Consider the following 27,879-nt stretch of genomic DNA (forward strand, 5'->3'; position numbering starts at 1 on the left):
CGTGTATTGCGGCAGGAGAGCACGTTTTTATTTATTATTTCAGACTTCCACTCATGGTCGCTAAAGGCCTACACCAGTACGAACTTTGTATAGTAAAAAAGGTACAGCAACCAGATTTACTTTTCGCCGGAGAGACCGGCCAATCTGACACAGTTTTCCTTTTTTTTTTTTTATTTGCACGCAGGTAACAGCGCAATTGGACCCTGTGAGTCTTTTTATCTAGCATAGTATTACAGGATAACTGGAATACCAAAATCTGTGCATCTTAGCTTAACATTTCCAAAATGACGCGATTTTAAACAGAGTTTGTACGCCAGCCGGATGCTAGACCGTTCCATTAGGGTCACAGCAGAGAGGGTAAAAAGAGAAAAAAAAAATGCCCTCCCCTTCTCACCCTCCTCTCGTCTACTCCGCCGAGCGGGCTGTACCCAGCATCCGGCTGGCGTTTTTCTGCTTTACATTCACGGGAAACGAAGGAGGTGAAGGACATCGAACGACCCTCGACGCGATTTTGCGAACATTGTTCTCCCCCCTCTTACAGATAATCCACGTAGAATCCTCAGTCGTCTCCGAAAATAGTTGTCCGGGTTGGGGTGGGAAACGGCCGGGCGGGTCAGTCGCGTTCGTTCCTTTGCCTTGGTGCGTTTGGGAAAAAAGGAAGCTCTCCCCAAAACGTGCCCCAAAACGAAGTCATCTCGGATTCCGTCCGATCGTCCAGATGTGACTGTCGTCGACTGTGACTGTGTTATTTGAGATCTTTCTCAAATAAATTATTTTCGGATAACGCCGCATCGTGTGGTACGTACGATATATTGTTCGATTGTTCACGCTTCCTCAATTGTATGTCCGTGTCCTGCCCATCGGTAAACAAGTTATTTGTGAGCGTGAAAAATGCATGCCTTTCGGCCCTCTTCTGTAGCAATTTATTTTTGACAGCAAAGCGCTTTGTCGTTTCACATGCGGCGAATACCGCGGTGCCGTCAAAACGTATCCTAAGAAAAAAAAAAAAAAAAAAACATAACTAGAACTATACATTCCAGTCGCATTCGTTCCGTCGCGCGCGTACCCAACAAAAATAGTTTACAGTTTTATTTTTTCTGCTCTTTTGTTTTTTCAAATGTGGTACAATGCTTTCTCAATATCCTCTGGAAAATACATGTACCATGAAACACAAAATATAGCGGGAAAAGGCGAGAATTTAACCGCCAGCAGCGTTTGAAACTGCGCCGACGCAGGCTGCGCCTATTGAAATCACACTCCACTCGGTTAGGCTTAGGAGGGACGCCGGCTCGAAAACCGTTTGTTGCCCCTGGGGTCGAGTGTTTTTTTAAAAAGGTGTATACTTCCGTCTATCCCATTCTATGCCACGAGGAAGGCGAGGCGGTGGCTTCGCGAATCGGCCACCGGGGGGCAGGACCGCTGGCTTAATGACGCGCTCCGATAGAAAACCGAAACCTAGGAATCTGTTATAATTGAGCGTTTTTTTTTTTTTAGGACCGCCTGGAAATGGTGCCCTTGCCTTGTATCTTTCCAAATATATATGAATTAAAAGTTTTCGATGATGTTTAGCAAGTTTCTTATGGGAACCATATGTTTATTTTCGCAACTTAAAAATTTAACGAGTAAATTTAGTGAATTATTTAGTTTTTTTTTTTTTAATCCTCGGAGCTCGCCGTGTTTGTCAAATCTTTCCCGGAAAGAGTTTATTAGGATTTCATCCCACTCAAACACCTTTTTCTTTTAGGGATTTTTAAAAGATTTATTTGACACTCCCGGTATATCGAAACGCCAGCCAAGTAATTCAACATTGATCACTTCAAGCAACGAGAAAGGCGAACAGCATCGTGCCCCCATGTCCACGCACTTTGCTTCGCAATCCGTTCTTCGGCTTTCGTGCCATTCGATGCCGCAATATTGGCTACGGAACAGTAAGAAGATGCCGAGCACGCTTTACGACATGCATCAACGACCATCTATCTCAGGCATGTTTCTTCCTTGTATGATGGTCCTTTCGCACTGGTCGTGCCAAAGACTGTCTGCAAACATGTTTTAAGCATACATACGTAGGAAGGACACGTGCTTCGAACATACCTGAGGCTTGTCCGCAGACAGTTCTGCGATCGTGTCTTCAGCAAACATCGTGAAGTTTGTATCATGCATGAGCCGTGTGAATGGGGTTAAAGGGGCCCAGCAGTCATATTTAAGCAGCAAAGTGGACCATATTTAAGCATCTTCCTTTTTTTGCGGTTTCCACGTCTCTTGGGGTTCGGGCAAGCCAGCTTGCACGGAAAAAGTAACTAAATATCAGTGCGTCATATTTTAACCGGACGACGCGGAACTCCTCCACCGACGGGGTCGACCCGCGGTGCTGAATGCGCGCGATGTGTGACGTCTTTGGTCTTGGGCTTACTATTGGTTAGAGCCGCGAAAAGTTTCTTTTTAGTCGAAATACAAAATATAAGTGGCGCGAGCCATTTTAATTATTTATAAACGTAGTTTTTGTTCAGTATTTCAGATCAGAAAAGAAACAAATGCAGTTTAGAAAGTACGGAAACAAGAAATGACCCGTCGACACACCCGAACACCAAGCGGTGGAAAAGGCGGCGCATACTAGAAAAGTGTAGTGGGATCAGGCACCGAAGAGCGACGAGAGTAGAAAGATCCCGGATGTACGCGGCGGCGCTACGATTGATGGACTGGAAGATCCGACCGGTTTCGAGCGTTCCCAAGGCCTTCGGCGAGCAGCTTTAGCTCGCGGTTTGGCCGTCTGGTGGTATGGCAGCGCGATGTGGCTCCCGTTCTGAACTGATCTTTACCCCGTGTTTACTGTCGTTTGTGGCCAATGAAGTGTCATGCCGAATTAGTGTTTAATCGCGAAGCAAATGCAATGCGAGCCGCCCTGACTGCCCGCTTCATACAGCCTATCCAGAACATGCTTTAGTGGCGACCTCTCGAGCCGTCGACACGGAGTGCGGCAGCCGTGAGCGCTCGCTGAGCTCACTACCCCCCTCTAGTTCACGGCCACTGAAGCGACCAAGGACGTCATGGAGGAGGTTATTTCTTGCTTGTTTGTGTAATTTTAATTCGCCTATAACTTTTAAAATAAACCGCAATTCGAAGAAAGGAAGGTTTCATTAAGTTACTACGTTCAGTGCGCTCAGGTTCGGTGCAAATTAAGAACCAGTAAAAAAGTCCTTGCAGGAAGAGTGATGGTTGGTGTTAAGGAAGAGTGATGGTTGGTGTTAAGAATGTTTGGTGGGGCAGTACGCACGAAGAAAATAAGAGCAGGAGACGAAAAAACAAAACAAAAAAACTTCCGAGTGTGTAGTGAATGCACACAAGCTCTCTTCTTTGGATTATCAGACGTCACGAATGCGTTAAAACCAAACAATTTACTTTTTTTTTTTTTTTGCTTGAGGGTTTAGCGTTTTGCAGGGCAGTACACATGAAGAGGATAAGAACGGGAAAGAACAAACAAACAAAATATTCTGGGTGTGCAGTGTCGACAGCCTCGCTTGGAATTCTCCTGGCGAGAACGAAATGCTATGCTTCACTCGGTCGAGGCCGCAACACACATCGAACAAGCATCGCTTCTGCAAAGCATCGCAGAATTTCGTTCATACAAAAATAATAATAATAATTGCAACGTCTATATTTGTGCCGGAGAGAACGCACCAAAAGAACCAGGCAAGACAGGAAGCGAGCGTAGAACTACGTGTCATGTCGGGAATTTTCGTGTATTGCAGCTCGTTGCCGGGGGACATCACGCTTCGCCGCTCGCGTCGGCAGGCGCCTGACACAGTCTGTTGGTTTCGCTGAATGGGTTCTATCGCATCGAGGCAGCTATGGCAGTAACACCCGAAAAAGGCGTGAGTCCAGGAGAGAAGTCTGCTCGCCGATGAGTCAGCAATATAATAAAAAAAAAGACTGACGCGATTTCCGGGCTGGATGTATAACTATGCGACACTGTTAGTGCGAACAAGTCATCGGCGCATCTTCGTTTTATCGCGAAAAGGTAGTATTGGAGGGCACTGCAGAATGTTACCATTTAGGTGAGTGGGCTATATAATACCTTCTCCTCTAGACTCTACTCTGCGCCAACTAGTTTGTACTATATGTTGTCAAGGCTGGCCTATAGTTTTCACAGTAACGCAGCTCTGCATGCAGTGAGGGTGCGTGGCTTGTTTTTGAGTCGGATTAGGGGGCGCCCGCGCAAGTCGCTGAGGCAGTGTTGGTAGGAGCACTGCAAAAGCGGCTCTATACACTTGACAACGTCGCATAGAACTGTTTACGCCGTGTTAATGGCTGACATGACAGCCGTTAGGTTCTAAGATGAAATATAAAACAAGGGAATCCCTCGTTTGAGCCAACTGTGCATACGAGTTTACATAACAGTGTATGAGAGCTAACAGTGTATACGAGTTTACGTAACAATTTCTCTATATCCGCAAGTCACAACCTTAGCTCGAAGAAATTCGTGGAAATATCAGTATCCCAGCCAACGTTTGGTGAAGAGCTCTGGCACTGTAGATCTATAACTGAAGGTCTTTTCATGTTGTGCCTACAACGGCTGTGTCATTTGAAGGTTTTGGTGGGTCTGACCCAAGCAAGCGTCCGTCAAAACCCTGAACCACGATTGCGTGCTGCTCAAACAAAATAAAACGAATTAGTCGTTAGGTGTTTCGGCAACTTGACATTACTCTGCCGGAGTACAGAGACATTGTTATACGTTCATCGAGCAGTAGCGACCTGCAGGACCACACGCCGCTACGACGCTCGGTCAGATTGAAGCGGACAAAGGTGGGAACTGAGCCCTTGTCCGCTTCTGGGCTCTGCAGCCTGAGCTACCGCGCCGCCTGCTTTGCGCTGCGATGCGTTGACGCGCAATCTTGTTGTACATATATACGGATCCGTTAAGACAGCTTTAAATCTCGGAGGTATTTCTTTAAACTTGCTATAGCTGAACTTGGGCACTTTGTCGAGTTTGGCGTCCTCCCCGAATGAGATTTCGGTAAACAACTCGACGGATTTTAGAAAGGTCCCCCGCTGTCAACGACATTAGCCTTTTGATGCCAGGATCAACGCACGGCGCGTCGAGCGGCGGATTCCACGCCATTCATAAGCGCGCGAGCCGTTGGACAATGGGGCGCCTAGGGGCCGGAGGATTAATTAAAACGGACCTGCATAGAAGCCAATCAGGCACGGATTAACCCATTGTGTGTTGACTGTACGGGAACCCCGGCTAATCGAAGCGGCCCGGTTGCTCAATGTTAACGGACTACAAGCAGAATTTTCAAAAATCGCGGCGTTTTGTAGTTAATTGGGAACAACCGCGTCTGTCTAACCCAGTGGTATATATAGATGCGAATAACACGATTTTGTGCGTGTTTATATAAAGTGTCCGGTCAAAATAGCGCGCGACAGAGCAGCGTAACATCAGGGTCTGCTTGCTCTGAACGAAACGAGGCGTCCCAAGGGCTCTGAGCTTGACACTCGGCGAGAAAGCCGACGAGATTCTGACGATGGGTCAGCGCCGCGCTTGACTTCGGCGATGGTCAGTCAAAGCGGTCAGACATCTCGCCGGCTTTCTCGACGAGTATCAAGCTCAGAGCCCCAGTTCAAAATCTAGTTGAACGCGCCGGCAAAGTAATTGTGTCCAGAGTTATTGATGTCCGCAACTTTTGCATTCTTCGCTGCCCGACAAGTCTATTTACTTGCACGGGCAGAAAAACGGTCGGTGCCTGTCAGTGGCGTACCAACTTGTTTTTGAGTAGGGGAGCAAACCAGGCCCCCCCCCCCCCCCCCCCCCCCCAAGGGTCGGTGCCGGTGCCCTTGGTATCCCTTGGGCGCCGCCGGCCAGTGTTTGCCCTGGCCAGTGGCGGCTGTTTCAGGGGAGGGGCGGCGGAGAAAAGCTCACCGGAGAAAAGCTCACCGGAGAAAAGCTCACCGGAGAAAAGCTCACCGGAGATAAGCTCACCGGAGAAAAGCTCACCGCAAAACCGCAGATGCGGAGAAAAGCTCACCGATATTTTTTTAGCTTAGCTTGATTCTGCGTAAAACGTGGCAATTTAACACAATTCGCATTCGTCACTTCATTAAATATATGTCCTCGTTTTTGTAATATTCTTGAGGTTCATCGAGGCATATTTACTAATTCCTCGGAAATTAGTAATCACCCATTCTGTAAATTAATGAAGCCGCAAGTATAAAATCAGAACATTGTACACCGGTAAAAAAAGGCAACGATTTATTGACAGCTGAGGGTGCGCCGTCGGTAGCTCTGTCAGATAAAGAGGTTTGTTTTTTGAGAGCTAATATGAATAGCGGTGTGTGAATCGCTTGAGCTCCAAATATTGTGTAGTGCCTAATAGTTACCTAGATGTTTGTTAATGTAATCAGTGTCGGCTACGCTGTTTTGTTTCTGTTAATTTCACTAACAAAACTTTAGTTGCGAGAACAGCTTCGTCGTGTCGTGTTTGTTGTCTTCACACCATATTCGTCGTTTGAGCGGTTTTCATCGTGTATAACGTTTACCAACTCGCCCTATTCGCTACCTACCTTACAAATGACAATTATAGCTCACGAATAACAACGGAGACAGTGTGCACCTCTGAAGGTCATGGGTGGCGCACCGTAGAAGGGCATTATCACACAAAGGGAACGTGTAGAAACACCAGCACGAACGATTAGAAAGCGTGCATGTCCGTGGAAGAAAGAAGCCTCGATATCCTATTGACTGTTTTATCCTGTTTTCAAATGTTAACAAAAGCTTCAAAGAGAATTTCAGGCACCGCGGTGTTGTGCGTACCCTTTTGGATTTTCGGCATTTACACCTTTGATTTTTAGGTTTTAGGCAGTCATCATTCCGTTTTTTTAACTTTTTCCTGTTCTTCAAGTTCATAAAGATTTTAGTTGGGCTTTCGTTGCCTAGAGAGTAAGCCACAGAAAACACTGGCCCGCAATTATTAATTTGGGAGCAATATACTCATTAAGCTTAACAAATATTGCAAAAGAGGACATTTTATTTTTTACAAAGCTGACGAATTTTAATGATAATAAATTGATTTATGTTACGCACCGATCCAACAGCCTCCATATAAAAAGAAGAAAAAATATCGGTGAGCTTTTCTGCGCATACGCTCAATGGCCGGTGAGCTTTTCTCCGCATCCGCCGGTTTTGCGGTGAGCTTTTCTCCGGTGAGCTTATCTCCGGTGAGCTTTTCTCCGGTGAGCTATTCTCCGGTGAGCTTTTCTCCGGGATTCTCAGGGGAGGGGGGGGGGGGGCAAAACACATACCTTGCCCCCCACTCTGAGAACTGGGGGGCAAGCGCCCCCCCCCCCCCCCCCCCGCCCCCCCGGTTGGTACGCCCATGCTGCCTGTGCACCGTCAACAGTTAACCATGCACAGTTACCAATTAACCATTAACCAAACAACTAGATAGACTTGCGTATACCTAACGGTTCAGAAGAGGCTGTCTTGAACATGTCTGCTCATCCTGTCATGAGCGAGGTGAAACTAGGCCTGGAGAAGGGGAGCAAGAGGGACAAAGGACAAACAAACGTCCACGACGGTCCTTCTTTTTCCCCTTCTCCAGGGATTATTTTCGTCAATCTTGTCCAGCTCGCTTGCACCTTTGCATTTAATAGCATGAAAAAAGTGAAATTAGCAATAATCACCGACAACTTAAAAAATGCAAGGCGCGGTCAGCCTCCCCCCTGCGCTTGCGCCGCTTCGCCGGCGACAGTCCGCGGCGGCTTATTACAAAATTGTGAGCCCACTTGGCCCACCCATAAACGCCGCGTCGCGGCGGCCGACTATTCGCTAAGGTGTCATTCGGTGAAACTTGGGCGTTCGGTAAAACGCCATTCGATCAAGTGAGTGCCTCTTCTGCTGAAGCCTTGATACTCGAATTACTCCCATCTCGTCACGACCCGTGGTGGTAGCACACATAGCAAACGGAGCTCGATGGCTTTATAAGTGCATTAGGTTTTCACAGCGCAAAACATTTCTGAGCTTAACCCAGACGAATATAAAAACCGGTCGTTTGTGTGACGGTCAGCCTCGATATTCGGAACTTTTCTTATAAATTGAAAACCGTAAAAGCTTTACCGGCGAGTGTTATTGGATTTTACCGGATTTATCCGAAAACGCAGAAATCACATTGGCGATATTTATCTAGGATCATTTTTTTCTAGTTTGGTCTTTGGATCATTAGTTCCGGGACCATTAGTTCCTGGACCATTTGTTCCGGGACCAGTTATCTCGGGACCATTTATTCCGGGACCATTTGTTTCGTTTCCCGCGAACACACGATCAGATCGGCGACAATTCCAGTTTCCGTCCAGAACGCACAACACTGCCATCGCGATGTTGCTGCTATGTTGCTGACACGCAGAAATACGAAACCACGTTGATTTCCCGTTGGCACTCGGCATCGGAAAACAGTACCGAACGCTGTGCAGAAGACACGCAGGGAACCGCGTCAGCAAAACCCGTCTGTCTTGGACGCAGTTTCCATAACACGTCGTCAACGTCGACGCGTTGTTCCGCAATCCGGAGGCGGCCATCTTAGCCAAGTGTACGTAGCGCTGCTGGCACTGCTCCGGAACTTCGCTTTTTCCAATGGCTTCAGTTCCTCGTTCGACAAAATTAGTGGTACAAAAACGTCAATGCAACCGAGATGTTCTGCACATTTGGACTGGGAGACGTGATTACCTGTGGCCGCTGAAGCTCAATCAACTCAACAACGTTTATTAAACAACGCACGCGACGTGCGCGAAAAACGAAACCGAAAGTAGATGAAGCGGGAGGGCGTAACTTTTCTCCAGTCTGCCTGCAGAAGGAGAAAAGCGCCTCGTTCTTCCCTTCTCCTGTCCGCTTGGGGGCGCGCCAACAGAAGGGAGGAAAGTGCGCCCTTGCTATCTTTTTCCTCCTCTTTTTTTTTTAGATTGTGGTGTAGAGAAGGGGAAATATTTTAGTCGAAGGAACAGTCACAGAAGGGAACATCTCAAACTCAGCTAATTGGTTTATTTCTCAAGCATTCAATATTCCAGAGATATCTTTCATCAAAAGCATACGAACACAAAGAACATACACGTTCACAAGAGACCAAGCGGTCAAATATACAATACAATCATTTTCAACCAACTTGTACGCAGAGATCTCCTTTGTTTTGAAAATGCTTTCAACAAAGGAGATCGCTGCGTAGATGATGGTTAAGAATGATTGTATTGTGGGTTTGACTGCTCGTGAATGTGTATGTGCTTTGTGTTTGAAAATGCTTTAAACAAAGGAGATCTCTGCGTATAGAACGTGGGTGAGAGTGGCTGTATGGGTATATAAAGGACGCTTAAAACATAAACCGGCGAGCTGTGCTTGAGACGTTCCCTTCCGTGTCCGTTCCTTCGACTAAAATATTTCCTTTCCTGCACCACAGTTTCAGGTGTTCAAACTACGTGTTGCGAATACCACTGGCACTCTTTGGATGATGCCGGTGGTGGTGCTAGAAAGAATACATGTAATCAAGTTCGTTTGACGCGAAAACTCTTAAACTCAAGGAAAAGTTGTAGCACAGTTACAATATTACATATATATTTATATGAAAATATTTTCTCCGGCTCTGTCCTAATCTCGATAAAAAAAAAGGGAAACTCTCGATTACAGACAACCCCGGAAGTGTTGCCAGCTTGTTCGTCGCTTATGACCGTTCCTCATTCTCTCAGAGTCGCGATAAACCGCAGCGGGCGCTACGAACCACCGGAACCAATTCAATGCCACCTGACGTGACACGTGACCTTTGGGAGGGACCTTCGGGACGCGTAATCACGTGACCCTTTTCGCAGTTCCGGATTGGCTGGTATGGCTCGCAGCTTCCGCTGCAGTCCGTCCTGAAGTGAAACGGAGTGTATAACGACCCGATATACACAAACCCAGTGTTCAGAATCAAGCCCACTTTGGCCATATACCGGGCGCGGGCCCTATACGTGAGCAGAAACCGAATTCGGGAGGAGTGAAGCGTCTGCGCATGCGCAGTGCCGACAGCAGCGCCACCGCAGTCGCGTGACGTCAGTGAGTGGAATTGACCTATACGCGTTACGTCAAAAGACAATGTTTGCCAGATGCTTTTTACATGAGTCTCTGAAGTTTTACTCTTCGATTTTGCTTTATTATACCTCTGGTGCGAAAACAAGATTGTCCCGGTGTCATTTAACGTACGTCATTGCAGTTTCACGATTGGGCGCTGTCTAAATTACATCTCGTATGGGATAGAATCTAAAACATGCACATGAACGAACCGTACTTGATCGATGAAACGAAGTCTACGAAGCCGCCGAAAAACCAAATGTTTGACGGAGCCGGGATTTGAACCGCGGGGTCTCCCAGTAGCCGCTCGGGCATGCTAACCACTCTACCACTCCGCCTCGTCTGTGTGGCTTCCTTTCTGTCTTATGAATGCAATGAAACGAAATGTATCCAATCAAAAGTATTCCTGAAGCACCCGCTGCCGCGTGAAACGCGGTACGACCCTTGCTGGCATCTGGAGCTCGTTGTGACCCAGAATTGCTTCATTGGCAGCATTTACATGTATTCGACCGTAGCGCATTGAATCTTGATTTAACTATTTTGATTGGAAGCAGATGGGTAGAAGAAGAAAAAGTAAAAAGGAAGGCTTCGTGTGATTGGTCCCTGCTCGATTCGAATCGCTACGATCCCATTCATGTAAACGTAGCCAGAGTTTGCTTGTATCGTCAGGTGTACACGTATTATTTCTTGTTTATGAGAATTTTATATGAGCTTCATCATTATGCCTGGCCTCCAAAGAGGAAATAATCTGCAATATGCAGATGAATATTTGATCGCAAGATCGAAAGATTGATAGACCGGCGGATATCCGTAGACCCACCAAAGATGCGGATTATAGACCGTTTTTTCGTGGCAGCCGCCATGTTGAATTTTGAAGTGGCTGAGTTGGGCCAAAATAGCAAAACACTATTTGCCGATTGGAAGACGCAAAAATTCAAAAGGTTCGCGCCAATAATTCTACTTTTCGCTTGGATATGCTTTTTTTTTTTATTGTAGTGACTTCTAAAGTTTGTACTTTAGTTGTTCTCGCCCAAAACAACTACATCAAATTTCAACGTGGCAATTGTCACACGAAAACGGTATATAGGCTATAGCAGATTGTACGGCAACGGGGTGTCGCTTATTTGAAAGAAACTTGCTTAAAGGGAAGCTACGGAGCTTCTTGAAAAAAATGAGTTAGAAGTGAATTCTAGTGTATTTTCACCTCGTAAACCCGAATACCAAAACCATTTTCCGCGCAAGCATTGTTAAACGCGAGAAAAACGCGAAAGACAGTCGCTGTCCGTGACGTCATCGACGGATGTTTTGGCTTGCCAAGGCTAGGGAGGCGGGGCTTCAGCCCTATTTTCAAATTGCTCTTATGGCTCTCCGGCGCGTCGCATTGAAATATAATTTTGATATCTGTTTTCTTAAAGGTCAAATGAACGCAATTCAAGCGTTTTTTCTCAAATGTAGAAGTGCCCCATCTTCCCTTTAAAGGGCAACTCCGCTTCATTTACGGTTTTGTAAAAACAACGCAGTCCTCTTCAGTATCGCCTAGGAAGACCACACGTCAAATATTACGACGCAGTTCTGTCTAAATGTTTCGTAAACGGACCGGCAAACTTTGCAACTCGCCAAGTTGCCGAAATCGGCTGACTCCAGTAGGCGAATTCAGGCGCAACCAACAGCGCAGTCAAGGCTGCGGCATGGGCGTAGCCAACATTGAGCTAACTGTCATCACCATTGCCCTCTTTTGCTTGTTTTTACTTCTCCAGGCAAGTGTAGCGCTAACGTCAGCAACGTCGTGGTTGGCGTAACCCGCCTGCTCAGCGCGCTTCTTGGGAGCCGTCCGGCCGCCCGCCGTGGTCCCGCCGTCTTCCGCGTCACAAGCGCCGTCGTCGTCTCACTGTTTGTGATTATTGCCTCTCGCAGTTTCGTCCACACTACAGACACCACGTGCGCAGACTTATGCCGCAGTTGTGCAGACGTCGTCGATTGTCGTAGACAGCAAAACGTGGCGAAGAGTGCCGTGCAGACGGCACTTGCGACTGGCACACGCCCGCCCCAGTCCGCCCGTCGTTGGGCCGAGGATCACGTGACATCTCATACCACGTGATGGCAGTGTCCTTGGCGGCCTGAGGCCAATGTTGCCGGACGGTGCTGAAGTTTCGGTTTCGATTTCCGCTCGTGTTTAAAATGAGATTTAAAAATATATATACCATTTTTCGCGAAGCAAACGACGTAGTGTCTTTTACTGGGTCTTTTTAATTCGAAATCACTCATTATCCCAAAATCTTCGGAATTTAGAGGAGTTGCCCTTTAAGTTCTCTGCATATCAGAGCGGTTGCATGAGCTGTTACCTGATACATGCATAGCGTAAACGTTTCGGGTGAGCACGATAGAAAAGGCGCATGTTGCGCGCATTCACTTGTGCCAACCTTTCTTACTAGAACTGAGTTACACTAGACGAATAGGGCGCAACATGGCGGGTATCTCGTAAATATTTTCTTTGATGATATACTGTGGACGTACTTTATGCATCCTTTTATTTGTGATTTAACTTTGTACAATTCGGTTATCCAGAGCCCGTCTTAGAAAACCTCCGCACATCACTTTTTTTTCTTACGCCTTTTTTTCTTTTTATTAGTCGGAAGTAGCAAACCAGCTTCATGCAGCTCGATTTACCTCTACGTCGTTCTAATCAACAGTATTGTTCTCTTTTCATTCATTTTGTTTTCAGGGGGGGGGGGGGCAAAGAAAAAAGCTGATTGCGCTGACCTGCTACGTGGTTTCGTCTAACCTGACCACACACACGTCATTTATGCTGAAGGAAAATATATAAATCGCTAACGAATAGACGACAAGCAAAGTGTGTGGTAGATGATGGAGCCTGTTGTTGTATAATTTACGATGACGAACTTAATTTTTTTTTTTTTTTTTTTTTTGTTATCGTGAACAAAGTGTGAGGTACACAAATTTACGCACGGCATACAAATAGGACCGTAATCCGTGAAACACTTCATGCGGGTAACGCCCCTGGGAATGAAAGAATAAAGGGATACTATACAGGTGAAAACTTGGGAAAAGGAGGAGATGAGAGCGCGTGGGGTCGTCAGGACCCCAAGCTCTGCCACCGTAGCTCTGCGTGGATTGGGTAGCATGAAATAATTGGTGGACACAAAGCTAGCTGCTTTTGTCTCCATACTGAAGATTTGAACGCATGTGAACGCTTCCCTCTGTCTATAATCGAAAATATGCAGACGAATGAACCGTACTTGATCGAATGAAACAAAGTTTACGAAGCCGCCGGAAGACGAATTATTTGGCGGGGTTGGCCTTTTTTTAATCAGGTCAGCTCTCATGGTAGCCCCTGTGACTACATGAGCAGATGCCTTCTTACCACTGAGGCGGTGTTCCCACTAAACCTCAACACTAACCTCTCCCTTCAGTGAAGGATTTTTTTTTTAAAGGAGCACAAGAATAGATGCACCAAGTGTATCACGCAGCAGCGTGGAATGATATGTACGCGTTACTATCTGCGACTGTACTCGTGCGGTGAAAGCATTTTTCGGCACAACGTCCTTATGCATGCATCGTTGCTAGCTGAGTATTTGCGGCGAAAAGCTCGCTAGGGGCGCTTCTGTTTTCCTCACTATGAGTAGTCCGCGTGTTACCCACGCGGTTATGTTTCAATTTTGATTGTGCATGGAAGCTTGGCATTTGCACACGCTTGTACCAGCGGAGGAAGTTGAAGTATCTTACCCTGAATTGTAAAAAAAAAATTAAAGCCGTTTACAACTCGTTCTAACGCCGAATTAGAGCGCAGCTCTTGAGGAGGAGGAGGAGGAGGAGGGAAGGGTACTGGGGGGGGGGGGGGGGGTCAAGTGTCCTCGGGGGGCGGGGGGGTCACGTGACCTTGGGGGTCACGTGACCTTGGGGGTCACGTGACCTGGGGTCACGTGACGATGCCGATGACGTCATCAGTGACGATCAGGATGCGGGTACCGATGACGTCATCAGTGATGATGACGATGCGGATGCCGGTGACGTCATCAGTGACGTCACTAATGACGCCATCAGTGGCGATGACGATGCGGATGCCGGTGACGTCATCAGTGATGATGCAGACGATGCGGATGCCGGTGACGTCATCAATGATGATGCCATCAGTGACGTCATCAGTTGACGTCATCAGTGGCGATGACGTCAACGGGGGGTCACGTGACCTCAGGGGGTATCCTCAGGTCACGTGACCCCGGGAGGGGGTCACGTGACATGGGTAACCATCGTGACTCTCGTGAGGGCAACTCTCGTGACCCTCGTGAGGGCAACTCTCGTGACCCTCGTGAGGTTAACTCTCGTGACCCTCGTGAGGGTAACTCTCATAACCCTCGTGACCCTCGTGAGGGTAACCCTCGTGACCCTCGTGAAGGTAACCCTTTTGAGGGTAACTAACCCTCGTAGCCCTCGTCATCCTCGTGAGGGTAACCCTCGTGAGATTAACCCTCGTAACCCTCGTAACCCTCATGAGGGTTACGAGGGTTACTCGCGGTTACGCCGACGGCGACGACGACGGCAAAGCCTCTCAAGCCGGGAACGGGCGCCTAAGAGCTGCGCTCTAAAATTCCTCCAGGCGGCGATAGCCAAACTTCTCGCCTAGGGTGCCTCCATCTACCTGCCGCTTCCGCTGTCAGCGGAGCGGCCGGCAAATGGAGGCGCCCTATTCTCGCCGCGAATAATTGATGTAGGAAAAAGAGATCGGTGGAAAAGTGGTCTAGCGCACACTAAAGACACTGGATGCTGGGAAAGTAGCGCCATTACGTTCCCTACCTGCTAGCCGGACACAAACGAATACTGACGTATACAGACGACGAAAACCTCGCAAGGCGATTGGCTAGACTGTCTATGTTGCCATGGAAATCGCCATCTCGGTCCATCAAAATCTTGGAAGCTTCAGAGGGTCGTCCTAAACGAATCGCGCCAAGATCGCCATGGAGCATCATTGTATTGGAAGCGTTCCTCGCTACTATAAGCGTCTTTGGCACTGTGTGCGCAATCAACTTATCAATCATGCCCATCTCCACGCATCTCGTACAATTATATTGTTCTTCTTGAGTATTTAAAAACAGTAAAATTAGTGTTCAGTGCCTTCAAGCACCGACACAACATGTGGTGGTGGTACGAAGATGTACGCCTGTTTCCCCGGTGTGTGGAAAGCAAAATCTCGGTATACAAGAAACGTCTCCATAAAGCTACCCGTCACCAGCGAATTTATATCGGCTCACCAAGAACGGAGGGGTCAAGGAAATATTTTCACGGACCAAGCTGACGCCCATACGAGGAGTTTGGCGCTATTTTCCCAGGATCCATTATTTACCGCACACCAGCTCGGCGGACCTTGAGGGAAAGCTCGCGCTGCAGAACCCAGGGGTCCTGGGTTCAATCCCCACCCCTGCCCGTTTTGATCTGGATGAGCATCGTACCGGTGTGCGGTCGTGTATTATACTGCGTGATGCACGTTAAAAACCCCAGGCTAGCGGTTTTTGGTGCACTGGTTAAATTGCCCATCTACAACGAGCGACTCGTCGCAACTTTGAAAAGGCATACCAACTACACGGTGTATAAATATCCACTCAACCCCAATTATTTTTTGTCCTCCGGCCACAGTGTGCTCCGGCAACGCGCCGATAGACCCGCCATCCAATGGTCCTCTGACGAACTACGACAGGGCGCAGAGATGGTGATGATAATGGCAGAGAAGATGAAGATGTCGGTGCATCTGGATGGTCGGGAGGGGGGCGGGGTGGACTTGTGCTGTGCTGCCTTGTGTGGGTGTGACCGGGAGTTAGGTTTGGATGAAGAACCTGGTGTTTGGGCTCATGGTGCTCGAAGCACCCCAGACCAAGCTTTTGAGGCTCGGACGTTGCGGTACCTTGAAACGTTCGGGATCGTTTAGCGCCGTTCATCTCTTCTGCGATGCGAGCCACGACCAGGTAAACAAACGACAAAGCATGAGGCGATCTCATCTCATTTTACTATAATTATCGGCAGCTTAAGAACTGCAGGGCGTCATGAGGCCCAGCAGTTTATTATCGCACGGGGGTAGGGTGGATTGAAGGGGGTGAGCGGATGGGGAACAAATGCCCCCTCCCCAACCTCTCCCGAGGACCTCCAAATCATAGAGTTAATATAATAATGTAGAGGGATAGGCCCCATGCATTCCGGCCGCTTCGGAACGGCGGGTCATAGACGCGGACATCGGCGGTCCCAAATCGCTAACGACGCTTTAAAGGGATTGTCCGGTCAAATTTCATATTCGAGAAAACGTTTAGACATCATTGTCAATGGCTGTAGAAGCCTCTTCCGTGACAAATCTGAATTCTGTGTGCTTCCCTGGACGAGTAAATGTACTCGAACCAAGCGTGCATAAACGGCGTTTTCCTCTTCTATACTTCAGAGCAGCGGAAGCACTGTCGTGACACAATGCAAAAAACGTGCAAACTGAAGCGCGCTTCAAACTTTCTCCTACGCGTAAGCGCTACGACGTGGGTCACACTCGTTGAAGCGCTAGAACTTTTGGTTGGGAATGAAAGAACTGTTGTGCGGTTTTCACGTTCCAAAGTTCTTCGCGAGATTTACAGTGGCGAGTAAAATAGAATGTTGCGGTGCGTCGGGAGCACTGTGTTCCCACGGAGGAATGAGGCATGATGTGACAATTGCTAGCCTGGTGTGACGTCACATAAGACTTGGGAGCGCAGGCATTGATACTTGCGAAATTTAGCACGGAGTTTTGTGTAAATATTCGTCATTGATTGCACTAAAGTGGGGTGTCGTTTAATGGAATAAAAACGGCCTATGTTAATCATTGGGCTCTCGCCAGATAACCATCACAATATCTTAAGAACTTCCGGTTTTTACCGGACTATCCCTTTAATGTTTTGGTTTCATTTATTTCAATTGACCTTCGAGACCCCCTCAGGGAGGGTATTGCAGAAGATTTTAACACTCACGTTTCTAAATTTAGTAAGAAAAACAACAAGTACAATAGGAATAAAATGATACAAGAAAGTATACACGGTTAAACAGAAGTCAAACAAGAAGAAAACATTGTGAAGGCACTTTCGTTTTCTTTTCCCCTTCCCTTCTTTCAATTATGAGAAAGTGGTGAGCATGACTTTCGCTCAATTTATTTTTGAAATGAAGAGGATAAGATTGGAAAACATATGCTGTGGGGACGGTTATTCTATTCTTTCTGTGTGCGTGGGAAAAATGAAGCAGACGACGTCACTGTTCCTGTTTTTGGTCCGCATTACGTTGAGTGGATGGCCGGCATGATAAGGTGTTTTTCGGATGGCTGATGTACGGTGAATTTCGCTGGAAATCGTAACGAAATTTGTGAAAGAGTGTTAGTGTAAAATATTTTCGGTGAAGGGACTGGTTATCTAGTTGAGCACGTTCCTTTTGACCGGTGACACTTACTTCATATTAATAGCTAGAAGAAAAAATGAGCCCGAGTGCGCGATTTTGAATTGCTTCTAATTGATGACTGGGGTAATTTTGGAATGTGTCTCATATAGCGGTAGCGTACTCTAGCTTTGTATGGATTAGTGCTTTATAGGCGGCAAGTCTTAAGCTTAATGGTGCGAATTTGAGGTGACGTTTGGTCCTCCGAGTGACCAGTTAGACTAAGAGACGACATGAATAACATGTAGTGCCCACGATAGGTTACTAGAGAAGTGCACAGCTATGTATTTATAACTTAGCGCTGATGGAATTATGGTCTCATTGATAGAATAGTTGTTCTATTGTGGAATAAAGCACCCATAAAAGGAAATTAATGTACACTTACTAATGTTTAATTATATTTGCCACTAATTGCATCAGGTTTGAACACTATTAGGATTAGTTTGAAGTAACACCTAATCACTTAGATTAGTAATACTACGGTACACAACACAATCGTCGGCAAATAGGCAAATGTTGCAAATACAAAACGGGGCAGGTCAATAATATAAACAAGGAAAAAAAGGGGATCCAAGACAGTGCCATGGGGGACGCTGCAGAGGTTGCGGATGAGTAGGTATACATGAATGGTTATATACGTTTACGAATTGTTTGCGATCCTGCAGGACATTACCGATCCATGCTAGTATCTGCGTTCTTAAGTTGGAAATGTTTGAACATTAGGTGTTGATGAGGAACCATTGTAAAATGCGTTAGCAAAATCTAAGAAAATGGCGTCGGTTTGAATGTTGTTATCGAGGTTTATACGCACAAGGAAGCAGGAAAACATCACCTCTAAGGTCTGTGCCTAGTCGTCTGTGCCTAGTCATTTTCTGCCTTACTTTGCAAAACAATTACGAAATTGCGCATTGCATAAAAAAAAGAAAAAAGCTGACAAGCGTTCGAGCAACTTGAACTCGTCGAGGCGATTCAAGCACGCCTAACATTTTGTCTACATTATTTCTATGTCATTCTGTCGCTGGCTCTCTCATTCTTCCGCTCGGGACTACCGATTTCAGTAATCAGGATTGGCCACGTTCTGCTCTCGTCTTTATCCTTCAATAAAAAAATAAAAAAGAACAAAAAATACACGTAAAATAGCCGACATGCATTAGGTTCCGTACGTCAGAAATGGTTAGTTTCTGGTGAAATGCTGAATATTCGGTGAACAAAATGGAACTGCGCAAAGCGTGACCTAACATCTGTCCGTGACGTCAAATCCAGGGGCGTGGCTTATTGTGCTCACGTTTCGTGATTCATTCTCGGGCGTCCTTATCGGCTAAAGCGGCGATCTCATTGGCTGCGAGCGAAAATAGGTTGCTCTCGACCAATCATTGACCAGCCATGAACCGATTCAGTCAACGGGAACGGCGACCGTTATCATCCCTCACTGACCTTACACGCCATATCTGCCTAGTGATTCCGTGGATACATTTTGTCTGTTGCAACTGCGTTAGCCTTCCTTTTGACTGGAACAATGAAAAAGGAAGCATCGCTCGGTGTTTCGAGGATGTAGCGGGCAGCCTGTCAGTATAGGTAGTATTCACTGGACGCCATATTTGTGGGTGCTCTTTAGAGCGCATGCTCAGAACGAGCTCACATCAATACGCTGCTAAGACCGGTAATGTTGATGGTGCGGAATGCACGTTGCGAAAGAACTGTGGATGCTCGCCATCAGCACGCGCTCTGCATTTGTGCCCACAGCCATGGCCGCCAGTGAATACTCCCTATAGACCACGTCGAGGTTAGACAGAAGCAACGAGCCATCAGACTCGTACTTGATTACAAGTAATCAAATTACTTGTAATTGATTACCTTTTGAGTAAATTTATCATTTGAACACATTTATAAAAAAAGAGTAATCGCGAGAGTAACCTGTTTTTTTTTTTCTTTCTTTCTCCAAGTTCCCTACCAAGGGATCCTCAAACCAAGACTCCGCCAGGAGGATGGTTTACCCAATTTGGTAGATTAAGAAGATTACATTTTTTTATATAATTTTATGATTCTAATCGAATAATGGACAGTAGGAAAGACCGGCCGTTATCAAACAGGCAGAACAATCTGTCGTTTCGAAAATGTCATGGTAACCGGAAAACTAGCGGTCACTGTTTGAGCACAGTCCAGTTACATTTCTTCTCAGGTAATAGAGTAATCTAATTTAACACTTTTAAAATGAAGCAAGCAATTGTAATTGTAATCGATTCCTTTTTCCGAGTAACCTGTACAAGACTGCGAACCATCCCAGCTATTCCAGCTCTGTGAACGTAGCACGTGATGAGGCCTCCGCGCGCCGCTGCGCCACCCTCCACAAGATCACGTAACCCTTACGCGCTCTTGGATCGGTTCCGATAGCTCGTAGCATCCGCTGTGATCGGTCGTGAGGTAAAACAAAAAAATATAGTAATAAACTTCTTTTTGTTTTTACGAAGTTAATAAAATGTTGAGCTTGGCTGGTTAACACATATGACACATAAACAAGGAGAACACAGACGTGTCGGCTGCGTTGTCCCTGAGCGCGTTTCTTTCATTCGTGTGTAGCATGTTTACACACGTGCGTGATTCTCGAATACCGAGTCCGAATCTATTGCTTGCCCCGCATACTGAGGGTGTGTGTGTGTTTGTTCCGCAGGGCTGGCCATGGTGACCTTGTCGGCCTGTGCCGCCGGGCGGAGATGAGGGATCGATCGGAGGTAAGCCACGCTGTTTGCCCACTCCTTCGATTGCCGCTATTCCGGGAGGTTCCAGGCGACCCGCGGTTTCGCTCGGCGTATTCCTTCCTTTCCGCTCGAGCGTAATGATGTGTGCACGGTCTTGGAATGCGGCCACGCAAGACACGGTGATACACCGGCGTTGCACCCCCTTTGCCCGACGTCGTGGTTTCGACCAAACCATTTTGTTGTGTGACGCGCACGCGCGAGGTAGGCCCCGTCCCTTTATTTATTTTTATTTAACGCGGAATGTGTTTGTTTAAAGCTAAGAGAACCCCGAGGGAAGTGTGGCGGATTGCAACGGAAATCGCTCGGTGCTTCGGAGGACACTCGGCAAAAGGAGCGGTAAATTGAACAGAAAGGTGGAAATTCGAAACGCGCGCTCCAAAGGGGATCGAACCTACGACAAACTCAACTCTTTGACGTCACTCCAATGCGGTGGCGCTGCTGTAGGCACTGCGCATGCGCAGATCCTTCGCCTCGGGCGAATCTGGTTTCTGCGCGCGTGCAGTACCCTCACCCGGTGGGCAAACGCCGGCTTGTTTGTAAACAGTGTGTTGGTCGATACCGCAGCTCCAATTAGTGGGTGGACGCTAAGCCAGCTGGCTGTATCTCTACAAAGTGTTCCCGGCGTTCGGCTTCTGTGTTCAAAGAGTTAGTGCTGAGAAACCTTTTTTTTTTATTGTAGAAACCACCCAGGTAGAAATAAAGCCAGCTGGCTGTTTAGAGGCGTGCCAACCATCCCGTAAAAAAAAGCAAGATTTGAAATAAAACAACATGTTATACACAAACCAATATAAAAAAAAATACCTGCAATCTCCGGAGAATGCCGGGGAAACGTATTCTGTATAAACCGACTTTATCGGCAAAACCAAATAAAGAAACAAAATTATACGTTTGTTTATTGTTCATTCACCGGTCTTACAACGATTGGGAGGTACTATAGGGCCGTGCAATTCCGGCAGGGCCCGTCACGCTGTAGCTCGTACAGAGAATGGTGTTCAATTGCGCGCGGGAGAAAGTTTTATCGGCACTGAATTATTCGCAGCTTTCCGAAACAGATGTTCGATTTAAACGTGGGTTTCCGCGCGTGGAGTGGATTCTTTGTGAAGGTCTTGTCCAATGGAATCGATTTGCAAAGCCGCGCTCGTTTTCTGACTGAATCGGTGCGCTGCGAGAAATTTCAATTAAGAAGAAAAAAAACGGCTTTATAAATAAATAACTACGAACTCGGGCTTAAAACTCAATTGGGATCTGTACCGAACACGCATATTCTTGGTCGATATCTGTTCATTTGCTACGCGGGTCTGGAGGGTTTTCGTCATGTTTTTACACTATGTAGAGAGCGATCCTTGGCTCGCTGTAAAGGCTGCCCACGCTTTCACATTTTTCACCGAGACCACCGTGAGCATATGGGCCCTTGCTAAAAGAGTCACCTCTCAAATGTCAAAAATTCTTTTTTTTTTTTTTTAAGTTATTACAAGGAGGCAAGCGAGTTGGTTTAACAAAAATACTAGTCCCCGAGGTCGGGAAGAGAAGGTACAATTCGCAACAAGAATCTCCAAATCTTGGAGATTCGTTTTTGTGCAGTTCTCCGACAATTTAAGAAACACAGGATGCCGCGATTCCCGATAATCTAATTACTAATCACGAAGCATGAACATCAGTAGTTACTACGCCCTGTAAAGATCACAAGGATTATAGTTTTTTTGGTGTTGTTTTCCTGTTTCCAGTTTCAATTGTTAGAGTGTCTTTGCGCCTTGTACGGCGAATGATACTTCTTAGCACAAAAAACGCTGTTCTTAGCTTGCGTTGGCAGACGTTGTGTTTGTTTAAATTCCTTCGCGGGCGGCTGCCAGCTCGCTGTGTAGACGAACCACCGCGTTTTCACCCACGCTAACAGACGAGGTGTTTATTTGAAAACTTTCGTCGGTGAATGCCCGTTCGTAGTGGTAGAACCAATATGTTCTTTGTCTGCGTGGGCACGCTCTGTGTTTTGTTTTTTAGTCTGTTCGCGCGCATGCAGCCTCAAAGCTGCTTTTGTTGGTTCAGCGAGCGCTGTTTGTGGCTTCCTCGCCGTATCACTATCAGAGGTCGGCATTTTGGGTCGCCCTCACACCCCCCCCCCCTAACAGCTACACTCACCTAAGCCCCTCACTCACCTTCACCCTCACAGCTACACTCACCCTGAGTCCCTCACTCACCCTCATCCTCACAGTCACACTCACATGTAGCCCTTCACTCACCATCATTGAACCTCACGCTCCTCACGCACTCATGGCCCTCATGCTCCTCAGGGCCCTCACGCACTCATGGCCCCCATGCCCCTCAGGGCCCTCACGCACTCATACCCCTCATGCAGTCACAGCCCTCGCAGCCCTCACGGCCCTTACACCCCTCAGGACCTCACACTCCTCATTTACCCTCCCACTCATGAATATTCTTGGTTCAGAAACTCCCTCACCCTCACTTCAGCTGTGAATACGAGGGTGAGTGAGGGCCCTCATGAGTGAGATTTGCCGAGGTATGATCACAATAGCCAGGCTGCAAAAAATAGGGAATATGACCGCCAAAATTATAATACCCAAATCCGACTTAGACCACGAAAATATTGGCCACAGTGGGTAAAAACAATACCGCGTAGAAAACAATAAGACCTACGCAAGACGTTTGACGCATCACGTCAAACAAGCCAAAAAAAACAAAACTATTTAGTTAGTGGATCCCGCCGACCTCCACGACCAAGCTGCAAACAGGCCGATCCTCCACGAAAGTGGCCGCAGAGCAGCAGACGCGTGCGTTTTGGCGTCGCCGCCTGCTATAACTGTAGGCGGCGCTGCGTGAATACTCTACTCATGACGTCTGGGGGCGAAAGATGCAGAGCTTTGTCTTCTCTAGGTGGTATGTGTAAAAACAATATGTAAAACTCAGATATACACTAAAAATAAAAAGCCCTAAGACACCTAAGCACTTTTTATGAGTTGGGAATGCGAAAGGCATCAATGTCGTTCTCCCGCTTCCTAAGTTCGTCTGCGGCGTACTGACGTGGACGGCCACGTTTCGCTACTGCCGAGGCAGCGGCCGACGGCCGAGCGCGCGCTCTCGAGAAGTGGCCGCGCCGCGCTGAGCTCGGCCGTGCAGCCTCTCCGGAGTTTGCCCGAGCGGGCTGTGCGGCCAGGCCCGCACCTCTTAGCGGCGGCCGGGCCGCTGCGTGCGCTGCGCCGCTATGGAGAGGGCTTCTCTGGTGGCGTCTCTTGGAACTTCGCTCCACTGGGACAGGGGGTTTAGGTGCCGTTCGGCGCGGCTTTAAAGTTGATGACGTCAGTTTGCTCTAAAAAAACAATTAATGTTTTTCGCATTAAAAAAAATGGATCGCCTATACTTTTTCGCGAACCGCTGGAGAACGCCAATCGCTGCAAACTGGAGGGAGAGAGCTTAGCGAATGCCAAAACCAAAAATGTGTTTAAAAAAAAAGAAGAAGAAGCAGGATGCGTGATTACATTGTGCGTGTTGAAACGTCATGCTCGGTGTTTCAAGCGCAGTATTCTTTTTTTTTTAAGGTCTAAGCATATTTTCAGCCATCCGCCGAGTGCTGCCCTCAGTATAGAGTGCCACGATTGGCACCCCCAGCCGCTTCGCGGTAAAGTACACGTTCCAGTTTTTCTTAGAGTGTGCAGTTTTGCTAGCAAAGGTTCAGGCTTTTCGCTCAGAATGTTTTTTTTTTCTTCACTTTGTGTAACCCTTTTTGGCGCTGTCTTTTCCTTTGTGCACTTAAAGTCACCCAAGTGTACGCTGCGTAGCGATGTACCCGAGCGACGCATCGCTGGTCTTCTTTTCATCATTTCACACAACGAGAAGAATGATTGGTGGTACGCACCAATCATCATACATTCCCAATGGGGTAAAACAAGATACTTTTTTTTTTGTTACTGCGATTGTTTGACTAACGGGAGTGACACTTCTCGCCCTTCTAGTAGACACTTTTCAAAACTCCGTCGAGCAACGTTGGTGTTTGCCATTTATTGTACACGGAGCGTGTGACTGAATCGGAATGTTTGCCAAATGATGACGCAACACTCGTTCTCCGTGCGAACTGAGCCGACTCCACACGCCCGGAACGCTGACACGGCTCTCGTGTCGGATAATGGACGCAACACAGCTAACCAGGTGGCGCGCATTTCCGAAAAGGGTCTATTAGCTAAACGAATTAAACGAGAAAGATTGGAGTTCTGAGAGTGCGCAGCAAGTCGGCATATACAGGATGTTATTATACTGAGCGCGCGGGCTGTACCGTTCGCATGCTTCACCCCTAGATGGCAGCGATATTTGTTCCCTGCCCGCATCATGCGAGAACGCTGATGGGAGAACCATTTTTTGGGAGCAATGTTTATTCTAGAATAGGGGGGTCGCGATCCGCGAACGCATGTTTACGCAAAGCCCAAAGTTGCGCCCCTTCCAAACGCTTTTTTTTTTTTTTTTTGACGAAAGGTTTTTGAAACGATATTTTAACCCCGAGATTCGAGCAAGCACGATGGCAGTTCATGCTTTGCGACGATTTCGCGGCCTCGTTTTACGTCGTTTGCTTGATTGTCAACGAAACAAAACTTGCTTCGAACCGCACGCCTCGTCGATCAGAAGTGTTCGCTCCACCTAACGATGGACACAAGCGGACGCCACCGGCCATATCAACCAATCCAGCGATGTGAATGTGTCACGTGACAACGCTTCCCCTTGCGCGTATCGCGCTACGCCCCTTCCGAATGCCGACGTGACGCTTACGCGCCACTTGATTTGCCTCGATAACCGGCAGCGTCCGTCGCGATCCACGGGTAGATGAAACGGAGTAGCGAAGGCGTAGCACGCCAGGCGAAGATCAAGCTGCGTCGATCGCATTCCGAGTGTCGAAATCCTGCTCGCACCCTTCCGGAAGCGCTCCCGTTTATGACCGGCATTTTTACGTCGTGATCGCGATTGCTTGTGCGTGACACGGAGTAGGCCGCTGTGTATGTGTATATTTTACGCTTCGTGCGTGCGCTTCGTGCAAGGTTTTTCGTGCGAAAATTTCCTTTTGAAGCCGGGGACAGGCATATATAGAGACGGCGAAATCGAACAATCGAAATGACTCCGCACATCCAAGTTTTCACGCGTGATTTAGAGCTATAGGTTGTTTGGGTTCCATGAAAACAACAAAAAAAGATGTATGTAATTCATGCTTCTACCTTCGCTAGTTTTCGCTTGTCGTTAGCTATGGAAGAAGTTTCGAGGTGTGCATCTGTAGCGCTCGTAGACTATGTCGAGGCAGTTTGAAACATCGAAGCAGTTTCAGCGGACATTACATCGTGGAATGTTAGCCATGGACTGGCGCATATCAGACCACTCGCGTTTCGTGCACACCATAAACGTTGAAAGGTTGTTAATCTCCCCCCCACTAAAGCGCGAAATTTTTTCAGTCTGATTAGATAGAAAACATGCTGCGAAAACACCGGAAAAAAAAAAAATCTCCTGCTATAAGCAATTTTTTTTTTTTTTTTAATTTTTAGTGTGGCAAATTTGATGACTATCATCATCTGAGTGTATGGCATCTGCGCCAAACTAATCACGGGCTTCTCGAGGTTGATGAACAGAGAAGTTGAAGGTGATACAAAGCGGAGGATATGTGAGGGCCGTATACGTTCCAGACGTCGGTACAACCCGACGTACGAATTAGATACAACGGCACATAAGCTTTTATTTGAGAGTGTGGTCCATTCGGGGTCTTGGTACCAGCTTGGCTCTATTCCTTTTGATGTCGGAAATTTAATCGAGGGGCTTAATTGTCACCGGTTCGTACTTGTCAGTTCTTACGTTCACAACATCGAAACTGAAACAAATCAAGAAGAAAAATTAGGACGCCATTGGAGAACCAATTTTCATCTGCCACTAACGTACGAGAGGGACGGTGGCAGATAAAAGATTGTTTCATGACCGCCATTTGTTTGTCGAAAGGGGAACTGCTTTTTTGGGCATCCAGATGTCACAGAATTTCGAACATGGTTTATCGCTATATTGCTACTACCCAGAAGAAAACAAATTCTCCAAGAACGTTTGATTTTTAGAAATGTCCTATATTTACATCCGCCAACATCTAGAGAGTATTCCCAGAAAGTTTCATTTGTTTATAGTGCGTAATTATTTTTGTATAAATTATTTTCAGTTCAGCAATGCTAAAGAAAAGGTGGAGGTTCGAGCACTTCGATTGCGTCTTTTTCCAATTCACTTTTTGGCATAAATCTCACCTTAATCAAACTACCGTTTAAGTATGAAACTATCGAAAGACTTAATATGGTCGGCTTATATGCCGAAATATTATGCAGCCGGTTACCACGAACTTTCATTTTTTTATTTTCATGTTCCTTTATTATGAAAAAAAATTGTTATTTGGAAAACTGAATAAATGTAAAAGAATTAGCTGTTTTCTTAATTTTGTTTATAAATATTTGATTATCAATACCATTTCTGAACGACAAATTCATTGAGCAGATTTCATTCAAAGCTATGCTTTACTTCGTTCTGGGGGTATAACACAGGTTCACAAAGCAAAAAATTTGCATGCCCTCCTTCTATATGGCAACAAACACCACCTGCAAATGTCACGCCGATTGAGTGAGTGGTTCAAAAGTCTACATTCCCAGGTCGGTACCCCCTTAAGAAACACAGGGCTGTTTCGAGCATCAATATTTATGCAAGATTGCGTCATTCATGGGCTGGAGCGCCGAAGAAGGACTCACCAATAAGGAAGCGTGAACGTAAGTCACGCCCTGCAATCCTTAGGCGGCAGGGGACTCTATTTACAATTGTCCTCCGAATGCTGCAAGCAATAAAGAGGAAGTAAAAGATATGTGCAGCGAGTAAAGCTTGAAGTAACGCGTTTACTGCGTTCATTATTTGCGGCCCATTTGTTGTCTGGTGAGACAGTGATGGAACGTGCAAGGCGACCTTCCTTCGGACCCTTCCCGACTTGGAGATAAGTCCCTTTCTGTCGGGAGAGTGGTAAATGAGATACAGCTGCGGCAACGGCGGAGGCGGCGGCTCTGTCCCATTTGTCCGCGTTCCGCTGGGAAGCCCCACGCGCCGACCTCTTTCGCGCCTCTAATGTTCCCGAGGGCTAATATGCTCTGTAGAGAAGCGTTCCCGCTATAACTTGGTGGTAGCGCAGAAACGGGGACAGGCGGTGTTGGCGCCGCCCGTTGTTTCTGCCATTCCAGGGCCGATAAGGTGACCGATGTATATTGCATGTTATCGTAATGTCACGTCAGCCGTTCGCGCCACTGGATAGCCCGGAAGAACTGGTAGCCAGTCTTCTGCACGTTACTCGAAAAAAAGTAATTTATTATAATTACGATTACTATTGATTAGAAAGTATTCAATTATATCGCCCGCACACTTGTGAAGACAAGTAATTGTTCTTTACTTGGAAAAAGTAACCGCTTCGAAAGCGTCTTCGTCATACTTTTTCATGTTTGATTGGAATCACTGAATTATACGCTGCTTATTTTTTTTTTTAATCCACCAACTTTGGTCAACCATCCGTCAGCGGGAGACTTAGTTTGAGTATCTCCTGGT

General features: G+C 47.0%; 1 protein-coding gene across 6 annotated transcripts in view; it reads left to right on the plus strand.

Annotated features, from left to right (window-relative positions):
• The window catches only part of LOC8038284 (sodium/calcium exchanger 1), a 334,367-nt gene that overhangs the window by 125,467 nt on the left and 181,021 nt on the right, over positions 1–27,879 (plus strand). For all 6 annotated transcript variants that reach the window (XM_029982479.4, XM_040499557.2, XM_040206650.3 and 3 more), the window contains exon 2: positions 20,199–20,259. The gene's annotated coding sequence lies outside the window, so the exon portion shown is untranslated. The remainder of the gene's footprint in view (positions 1–20,198; positions 20,260–27,879) is intronic.

Source organism: Ixodes scapularis, unplaced genomic scaffold, assembly GCF_016920785.2.
Source record: "Ixodes scapularis isolate PalLabHiFi unplaced genomic scaffold, ASM1692078v2 PGA_scaffold10__122_contigs__length_95168666, whole genome shotgun sequence".
NCBI classification, from domain to species: Eukaryota; Metazoa; Arthropoda; class Arachnida; order Ixodida; family Ixodidae; genus Ixodes; species Ixodes scapularis.